Source organism: Triticum urartu, chromosome 7A (assembly GCF_056163025.1).
Source record: "Triticum urartu cultivar PI428250 chromosome 7A, HENAU_Tu73, whole genome shotgun sequence".
Classification (NCBI taxonomy): Eukaryota; Viridiplantae; Streptophyta; class Magnoliopsida; order Poales; family Poaceae; genus Triticum; species Triticum urartu.
The window spans coordinates 351,724,170-351,734,204 of record NC_141879.1 but is presented as its reverse complement, the minus strand read 5'-3'; positions in this window follow the sequence as shown (position 1 = coordinate 351,734,204).

Below are 10,035 nucleotides of genomic sequence, written 5' to 3'. Positions count from 1 at the left end.
ATGTGTTGAAGGATGGATACAGCTGGATGTAGGGATTATTAGTTTGGGTGAGATATTATGCTTCCCCTATATCCCCAACACCCGATTGCATAACCAGAAAGTTTCGGGAGTTTATAAGTGGGAATTCAAGTATCTCGTAGGATATCTTTCCAACAGACACATGATACAATATGGGGTCTATCATATGTTTGTTTCGATTTATTTTGAAGGCCAATCCTTTGTCTTTGTTTTGATTGTGGTATTCGAGTTGCTTCTAAGTCAAGTGTGGAATCCATACCTTTTCCTATATGTTGTTCTTATATTTCTATAGGAATACTAATCATTTTTTATCATCGAGGTTGTCATGTTAATTCTTTTCAACCGGCATGTTCCCTTCAAGTTAATCTGATCGCTTCAACATTTGCAAGATCAATGCTCAGTTATTCACCATGGTGTCTGTTTCATCCATCCTAAGTTGTCTTTGTTTTTCCCGCCCTCCCACCCTTTTACTTCAAGGAATCAGATTTCTTAATCAACTATCCATTTTATTCATGTGAAGTCTCTTCATCCTTTTCTTTCAAGTTTCGATCCGGTGATATATCATGAAGATACTAACGGAGCTTTAAGTTCATCATTCTTCATTCTTTTCCTCTACGGTGGATTCAAGTCAAGCTTTGTCGATCATATCCTTTCCTCGTTTCAAATATTTTCTCATGCTGGTGCACCTCATAATCATTCCCCGTGTGCTATTCAATTGTTCTGGAGTGCTGAAGATATCATTCAAGATTCACCTCATAATCATTCCCTGTTTGCTATCGGTGGAAGGTGCTTTCAATCTTTTCTGGCTCTCAATCAAATCATTTGTTTCCGTCGCTAGAACAAGCTCACCTCATAATTTTGAGATGTTTCCATAAGCCCATGAGGATCATATCCTTTCGTCTTGATCTTCCAACAACTCCGTTCAATCCTTCTTTGCAAGGATGCTTTGTCAAATTCATTTGTGGTGGAAGTTGTTGTTCTTTTCTCCGTTCTTTTCATTTCATTGTTTCATTTATCCGGAGGCATGGTGATGCTACTCTCTTCGACCGATCATCCCATTTTTGTCAAATATCACGTTCTTTTCCTTGCTTGTCTGTTTAGCAGGAGTGTTGTGTCCTCTGCTCAAGTTCTTTTCATCTTATCAAGTCTTGTATCTCTTTTCAACTGTAGTGATGTTCGAATTTGTTCTTCCTTGTTCCTTGTTATCTCGTTTCAACCAGAGTGGTTTCAATTCCTTCTGGTCCATTGTGCTCATCATTCATAGCCTTCGAACCTCCAAGGTTCACATGGTGTTCCTTGTTTCTCTATTCTACCGGAGTGCTTTCAATTTCGTTCAACTATGTTGTGTTCTTCTTTCATGTTTTAAACCTCTCAAGGTTTGTTGCTTTCACTCGTTTGTCATGGAAGCAACTTAGTTTTACCTCTTTTCTTCCTCTTCCGTTTCTGTTTGGTGCCATCCTTAGATTTCGGGATGAGATCCTCTTGTAGTGGTGGAGTGTTGTAACGCCCCAAGACCGGAGCTTCAGATGCCTTCCATTATTTCCGAGATTCATCGTGTGATTTGTTTGCTTTGTTGCTTTTTGTTTGCATCATGTCATCTTGCACCTCTTCTTTAAAATCAACCAATTAAATTGTACGTATCTTTGATTCATTTAAATCAAGGGATATTCACTATGGTGATTTCTCTTTAAAACATATTCTCCCAATATTTTAGGGAGCTATAAAAATTATATTCCAATAATTTCGAATCACCCATAAGCACACTTGCAAAATATCCCAATGCCTTTGCTATCTTAATTCATGGTCTCCAACCTTGCCATATATTCTTTCATCATATTCCGGAGCTCCACCAAAAATCCGAACATTTTTGGACCTTCCCAAACCTCACTTTCTATTCAAAGCATTTGAATTTAAATAAAATGAGTTTGAATTTAAATCTTTCAATCATGGCCTTTTCTATTTTCTCAGAACAAGCACATTTTTGTGAGTCCGGGAAAATTATCCGCGTGTCCAACTTCTTCCCCTAACACCTCCTTCCTTTTCTTCTCTCTCATGTCCTTCTTTGTTTTTTCCCTGTTATTGCAATAGTTTTAGATGAGAGAGAGAGAGAGCAGTCAGCCAGGCCGGCCCATCCTTCCCCCGCAGCCAAAGTGGCCCAAGGCCCAGCAGCTGGCCTCCCTAGGCCCAACATCTCCCAGCCAGGCCATCCATTCCCGCAGCCCAGCCGCATCCTAACCCTAGCTGCTCGATCCCCTCATCCCTCTCCCCTCGACCGCTCGTTCCCTCGTCCTCCCTCCGCCACCACACACGACTCGCGCCCTATCTCCTCGCTCCCACACGCATCGCCAGGGAGAGGCATTCCCCAGCACGCGCGAGCCCTGCGCCCCCGCCTCCTTCTCCCACCAGTGTCGCCGTCTTCTCCTCCACCGCAGCCGCCTCATTGCTCGGCCCTTTTTCTGTGCGCCGTGGCTGTCGTGCCTCCTCAGCCTCCCCCCCACTGCTCTAAGATGCCAGGGCGGTCGCCCGCTCGCCCATCGTTCTTGCTTCGTGGGAGCAGAGGACCAGTGCCGCCCTCTATGCCCTTCGCTCGCGGCAAGACCCGCCATCGCCGCCGGTTAAGTTCCCTGCTGGATCCGATGACCTCCGCCTCGAACCTGCCGGCTCCATCCCGTTCCGCGCCTTGCTGCTGCTGCTGACCATGAGCTCGCCGGCTACCGCAGGGACGTCATGGTTGAGGCCACCTCCTACAGCTCCCCCTCCACCTCGCCTCTATGACCTCCCCTGCTGCTCCCTGCATCCGGCCTAGGGCCGACCCTTCCATGTGCGTGCACTTCCGGCTGCTGCTGTTGTCGCAACGTCCCCAAGCATGAGCACTTTGCATCATTTTCTGCCTCTTGCCGAGTTCGGGTGGCCCCTGTTCAAGCCACCAAGACCCCTTCGTGGTTTTCTGCCAAGTTCGTCCACCGCTGAACCGAGGGATTTTTGCCTTGCTTGGATACGCAAGACCTTTCTGAACATTGAAAGTTGTATGACACAATGACCATGGATTCGACACGCATGCGCCAAGTTCCACTACCGTTGCTCGGATTCGACAAGACAATATGTACCGTGACGCCCGAAGACCCTGGATGCACCAAGTTCCTCTTCGAACATGTACAACTACCATCCCGTGCAGGTCACCAAGTACCACAACACCGACGACCCCGAACATCTACGAGAATGTGTGTTCCACTACCGTCAACCCTCGAAGACTCTGTGGACATCAAGTTCCTCGCCGTGGCCCCGAACAACTACGAAACATGAACGACTACCCCCTCTTTGAGATGTGTGCCACTACTTCCACTGCCGTCGCGAGAATGTCTACTACCACTACTTCCCTCTATGAACTTGATCCGCTTCGAAACGCACTCTTCGAAGATATAACACCGAGACGACCACCCATGGACCGTATGCATGTGATGTGTGTATGAGATGGTTTCATGTAACTGTTGCTCGCCGCGTACGATGTATCTCTTGCGTGTTACCCGTTTCTAAGCTATCGACACGTGGGAACCCGGTAATCGGGAGCACCCCACCGTTCATCACCGGACACGCTCCCGTCACACTTTCTTTTGCACCGGCATCTCAATCGAGTTACCGGAATCGGAATGCTCCTGTGGCACCATTTCCATTGTCGTTGCCATGGCATCCCTTTCGTTTCCGCCAGGATGACAAATGCTTCATAACATGCTCATGTCAACATTTTCATAAAAATTGCATAAAACTTGCACATGTCATCTGCATCATGATAATAACATTTAAAATGTCTAAAATTGTTGTTGCTTTAAATTACTAATGCACATGAGGATTTACCGGAATTGTTGTTTGTTGTTCCGGCCTCATTTAAACTTGCCTAAACCATTAATTCAATTATGCTTCACCTCTTGCCATGCTTAACAACATTTAATATTGTTGGGTACATAAACGAGAGCGAACTAAATAAAAGGATGTGGTGTTTTGTCAATATGCATCTCGTTGCACATTGAGCTCCACTTAAACTTGTAGTTTTGTTTGTGCACTTTGCCATGCCATGCATATTTAAACCGGACATGCATCATACTTGGTTGTTCATCATGTCATGCTTATGCTTGTGTGTTTACCATGTTTCTTGCTTCTTTCCGGTTTGCTTCTCTCGTTAGCTTCAATTTCGTTCCGGAGTTGTGAGGATTCGTTCGACTACGTCCGTTTGTCTTCTTCTTGGACTCGTTCTTCTTCCTTGCAGGATTTCAGGCAAGACGACCATACCCTTGAAATCACTTCTATCTTTGCTTGCTAATTGTTCGCTCTATCGCTATGTCGCGCTACCTACCACTTGTTATATCATGCCTCCCATATTGCCATGTCAAGCCTCTAACCCACCTTCCTAGCAAACTGTTGTTTGTCTATGTTATCGCTTTTGCTCAGCCCCTCTTATAGCGTTGCTAGTTGCAGGTGAAGCTGAAGTTTGTTCCATGTTGGAACATGGATATGTTGGGATATCACAATATATCTTATTTTAATTAATACATCTATATACTTGGTAAAGGGTGGAAGGAACAGTCTTATGCCTGGTGTTTTGTTCCACTCTTGCCGCCCTAGTTTCTGTCATACGGATGTTATGTTCCTTGATTTTGCGTTCCTTACACGGTTGGGTGTTATGGGAACCCCTTGACAGTTCGCTTTGAATAAAACTCCTCCAGCAAGGCCCAACCTTGGTTTTACATTTGCCTCCTAAGCCTTCTCCCTTGGGTTCTGCAGACTCAAGGGTTATCTTTATTTTAATCCCCCGGGCCAGTGCTCCTCTGAGTGTTGGTCCAAACTAGAGCACCGTGCGGGACCGTCGCTTGGCAACTTGGGTTATGTTGGTACCTATACGCTTAGCTTATCCGGTATGCCCTGAGAACGAGATATGTGCAGCTCCTATCGGGATTTGTCAGCACAGCTGGTGGTCTTGCTGGTCTTGTTTTACCATTGTCGAAAAGTCTTGTAACTGGGATTCCGAGACTGATCGGGTGTTCCCGGGAGAAGGAATATCCTTCGTAGACCGTGAGAGCTTGTGATGGGCTAAGTTGGGACACCCCTGTAGGGTATAAACTTTAGAGAGCCGTGCCCGCGGTTATGTGGCAGATGGGAATTTGTTAATATCCAGTTTTAGAGAACTTGACACTTAACTTAATTAAAATGAATCAACCGCGTGTGTAGTCGTGATGGTCTCTTTTCGGCGGAGTTCAGGAAGAGAACACGGTCTCGTGTTATGCTTGAACGTAAGTAGCTTTAGGATCACTTCTTGATCACTTATAGTTTCTCGACCGTCGCGTTGCTTCTCTTCTCGCTCTCATTTGCGTATGTTAGCCACCATATTGCTTAGTGCTTGCTGCAGCTCCACCTCACTACCCTTCTCCTACCCATAAGCTTAAATAGTCTTGATCTCGCGGGTGTGAGATTGCTGAGTCCTCGTGACTCACGGATACTTCCAAATAGTTGCAAGTGCCGATGATACCAGTGCAGATGACGCAACCAAGCTCAAGTGGGAGCTCGATGAAGATCTTGATCATTGTTTTGTTTCGCTTCATGTTGATCAGTAGTGGAGCCCAGTTGGGACAATCGGGGATCTAGCATTTGGGGTTGTCTTCTTTTATTTTGGTTCCATAGTCGGACCTTTGATTGTACTTTGGATGATGTATGAATCAATTATGTATTGTGTGAAGTGGCGATTGTAAGCCAACTCTTTATCCCTTTCTTATTTAGTACATGGGATGTGTGAAGATTACCCCTCTTGTGACAAGCCTACCATGTGGCTATGCCTCTAAGTCGTGCCCCGACACGTGGGAGATATAGCCGCATTGTGGGTGTTATAAGTTGGTAATCAGAGTCATCCCCGACTTAGGAGCCCCCTGCTTGATCGAATCACTGATGTTGTTGAGTCTAGAACAAAATGTTTTGAGTCTTAGGATTATATATATCGGAGAGTAGGATTCTTTTTACTCCTCAGTCCCTTCTTTGCTCTGGTAAGGCCTCCTGACGTTGAAGTTTTGACTTTTCTCTCCTCAAATTTCACGAATTTGTTTTAGGATCACGCGGGTATCTTGGAATCGTTCCGATAGTCTTGTTACTAGAACATGGTTCTTGGTGCCTCCTAACATTTAGGGGTTGTGGCAGTGTCCCGGGGAGTTGAGCTCCGAGGTGTTGTCGTCATAATTTTATCGTTGCAGTTTTGGATTACCTGAGTTCGCCGACATCGAAAATCTCTTTTATGCAGTTGTTGGTGAGATAACCTCGACACCACCCAGTACTGGGGCGGGAGTTCGGGAGGATTGCCATAACTCGTATAACGGATGCTTTTCGAAGGTTGAGGTACATGATTTCCGAAGGTTTCTTGGTTATGTGTTGAAGGATGGATACAGTTGGATGTAGGGATAGTTAGTTTGGGTGAGATATTATGCTTCCCCTGTATCCCCAACACCTGATTGCATAACCAGAAAGTTTCGGGATTTTATAAGTGGGAATTCAAGTATCTCGTAGGATATCTTTCCAACAGACACATGATACAATATGGGGTCTATCATATGTTTGTTCTGATGAGGACATCAATACCATTGTTACACCCACAACCCCTACTGTTACATATACTGGACCAATTACTAGAGCTCGCGCACGCCAATTAAATTACCAGGTACTTTCGTTTCTTGGTAATGATTCTAATGTTCATGAGATTATGATGCTGCCTAAATTGGATACATTTGTTTTGCTTTCAAATGAAGGGCCTAGCTTGGAGAAGGATGAACATTGGAGCAAGAACACGCATGGAGTTGATGGCATGCGCAAGGGGATCAAGAACGGAGTTACAAGTGATGATTTCAGGACTTTGAAGCCGCCATAAGGAGTGCATGAAGCCATGGACGAAATATACAAGATGCCACTTCATAATATTCGTCCATAGGCTATTCTAGGTGCTGCGTCACCTTATTAATGGGCCAGGCCCATGTAATTTCGAAATACTTAAGTATAGGCTATTTTTAGAGTCCGTATGTGTGGGGAAACAAGAGTTAGGGTTGGTTTCGGACCCCACCCTCAAGGGCCACGAAATTCCCCTCTCTTCCTCCATATATACAGCCCTTAGGGCATCGTTTAGACTTTGGGGTTTTGTTTAGATTAAAAGTTCGCCATAGCTGCAACTTCTCGTACTTCGTTTGTGTCCAACGACCAGACCAAGACGTCACAGAACCCCACCTTGATCAATAAAGCTTTCATCTTATATTCGCAATATCCAGATTGCAATCTCAGTTTCTTGCTTGTTCTTCTTTTGCTCGCAGGAAACAGGCCCTCGTGGTCAGGTTGATCGTGCTCCGGCGTGGTCAATAACCCCTCGGAAGTTGGTTTAGCGATTGCTAAGGCGCGACGTCTCGCACGTTCGTAGTCGGATCGTCAAGGTCGACTCCCATAGAAAACGATAGCCACCATCTCATCGAAACATCGGGACACCTTTGCCTCTATCAAGTGGTATCAGATTTCCAGGTTGCTCGGTGAGATTTTTACAGTTTTTCGTAGATTAGATCGAGTCTGTTTTTCATACCTACAGTCCACGAAAAAGCCACAAAAAAATTAGGGTTAGTTCATCATATCCGAACCAATCTGAGCCTTTGCATAATCTTTTTAGGGTTTTTGCTTTGTTGAATTTGCGGTTGCATCGTCATGTCAAGTTGCTGGTCTTAGAGTCTAGTCTTTTAGAGTTTCGAGTTCTGGTCATAAGTTGTCACGCCGCCGCCGCACCATCATCATCGCCCATCTACCACCATTGCTTATCTGCCACCATTCTGAATCCGTATCCATATACCACCACCAATCCGTATCCATATACCACCACCAATCTGTATCCATATACCACCACCAATCTGTAACCATATATCCACCACCAATCCGAGTTCTTCTCATATTAGGTTTGTTCTTGAGATCAATCTCAATTCCGATTCGTGTTTCCTTGCCTGCGTAGGTCTCGGAAGAAAAAAAAGAGTCTGGAGACCCCCGGGCAGTTTTTAGGCCAAAATTTTCACGGGCAAAAATATTTTTTCCCTATCCTATTTTTAAGTTTTTCTGAGTCTTTTGAGCCACGTGCCATCATAGTGATTTTTTGTCGCACTTTTTCGTCGTCGCTGCCCTGATTTCCGAAAAAAAAAGTGAAAAAAAAAATTTCGTGCCCATCCTATCAGTTTGACGAGGGAAGAGTTTTGAGACACTCGCCATTATAGTAATTTTTCGCAAAAAAAAGAGGAGCGCAAAAAAAAGCGAAAAAAAAAGTTCCAGAGTGTGCTTTTCCCTTATTTACGTGCAGCGCCGTGATTTTGTTAGTGTTCTAGGCTCGCGTCTCTAGCACGGTCTAGCCTAGGACCAGCACAGTACTGTCGTTGAGCGTTTATTCAACTTTGCATCTCTGAATTGATTATTGCTGACCCTTTTTGCTACCATACTATAAGCCTTCCCAGCTCCACATACCTCTACGTCGTGCGTTTGACTCTCCCTGGCAATCGCTCTATCCAAGATTTTGAGAGTTTTGACTACAACGGTTGCCGATCACCGCCTGCTACTGGGTAAGAACTGGTAAGAATTTGAGATTTGCTTGACGGATTTGTGACACCCGCCACCACCACCTCTTGTTAGTATTCTGTAGGATCATATTCTTGTGTGTTTTCTATTGTTGCTAACCATGGCAGGATCACAAGCCGACGAGACTGACTGGGAGAACATGACGAATCAGGAGTTGCATGATAAATTTCAGCAAATGATGAATGGACAGGTGCAGGATGTGCTAAACAGATTTGAAGAGGCCATGGAGAAGATAGATGACATGGAGAAGACGTTCGAAACAAATCTCAATAATAGGTTTAACGAATTGCTCGTGCGTCTTCCACCACCACCACCGGCTGCACCTAACGCACCTCTACAACAACAACAACGACGACTACCTACACATCGTGAAACAGCCCTCCGCCGAGCGAGCCGTCTCCCTCTTGCACCTGGCCAAACTGTTGGTGCTGCTGTTGCTACTTCTGTGGCTCCTGCTGCTGATGCGGAGGAGGATGATTTTGCTGGCGATTACGGGGATGAGGTTGATCAAAATCAGAACTACGTGCCACCACCAGCACAGCAACCATCAGGTCGTCCACATGCAAATAATGGCAATGGTAGGGCTCACCCTCAGGTACGAGATCACGACCATCTCCCTAAACTAAAATTGAATATTCCACCATTTGAGGGTAGATATGTTCCTGATATATATCTTACTTGGGAGTTAGAAACTGAACAGCGATTTACATGTTTACAATATCCCGAGGAGAGACGTGTTCCTGCTGCTGTTTGTGCATTCACTAGTTTTGCATGTGTTTGGTGGTCTGAGCATTGTAGATTATATCCCATTCCTGCTACTTGGGCTGCTTTGAAAACTGCTATGCGTACTCGTTGGGTTCCACCATATTATCAACGTGAATTACTTCAAAAATTGCAGCGCTTAAGACAGGGAAAAAATTCTGTAGAAGAATATTATCAGGAATTACAAACTGGCATGATTAGATGTGGTATTATTGAGGAGAATGAAGCTATGCTTGCACGTTTTATGGGTGGATTAAATAGAGAGATTCAGACGATTCTAGAGTATAAGGAGTATACTAATATCACTCGTTTATTCCATCTTGCTTGTAAAGCTGAACGTGAAGTGCAGGATCGACAGGCATTGGCGCGGACTAACTTTTCTGCAGGTCGACCTTCTTCATGGACACCACGTGCATCATCTACTTCCACACGTTCTGCTACACCGGCGCCTCCGTCGGCTGCCACCTCCAACCGTGATACAATAAAGCAGGCACAATCACCACTATCTGCCAAGAGCACACCTTCTGGGCCTGCAAAGAGCTCTTCTTCATCCATGGCATCAACAGGGCAAACACATGATATTATTTGTCGACGTTGCAAGGGTGGAGGTCATTATGCGAGAGAATGCCCATCTAA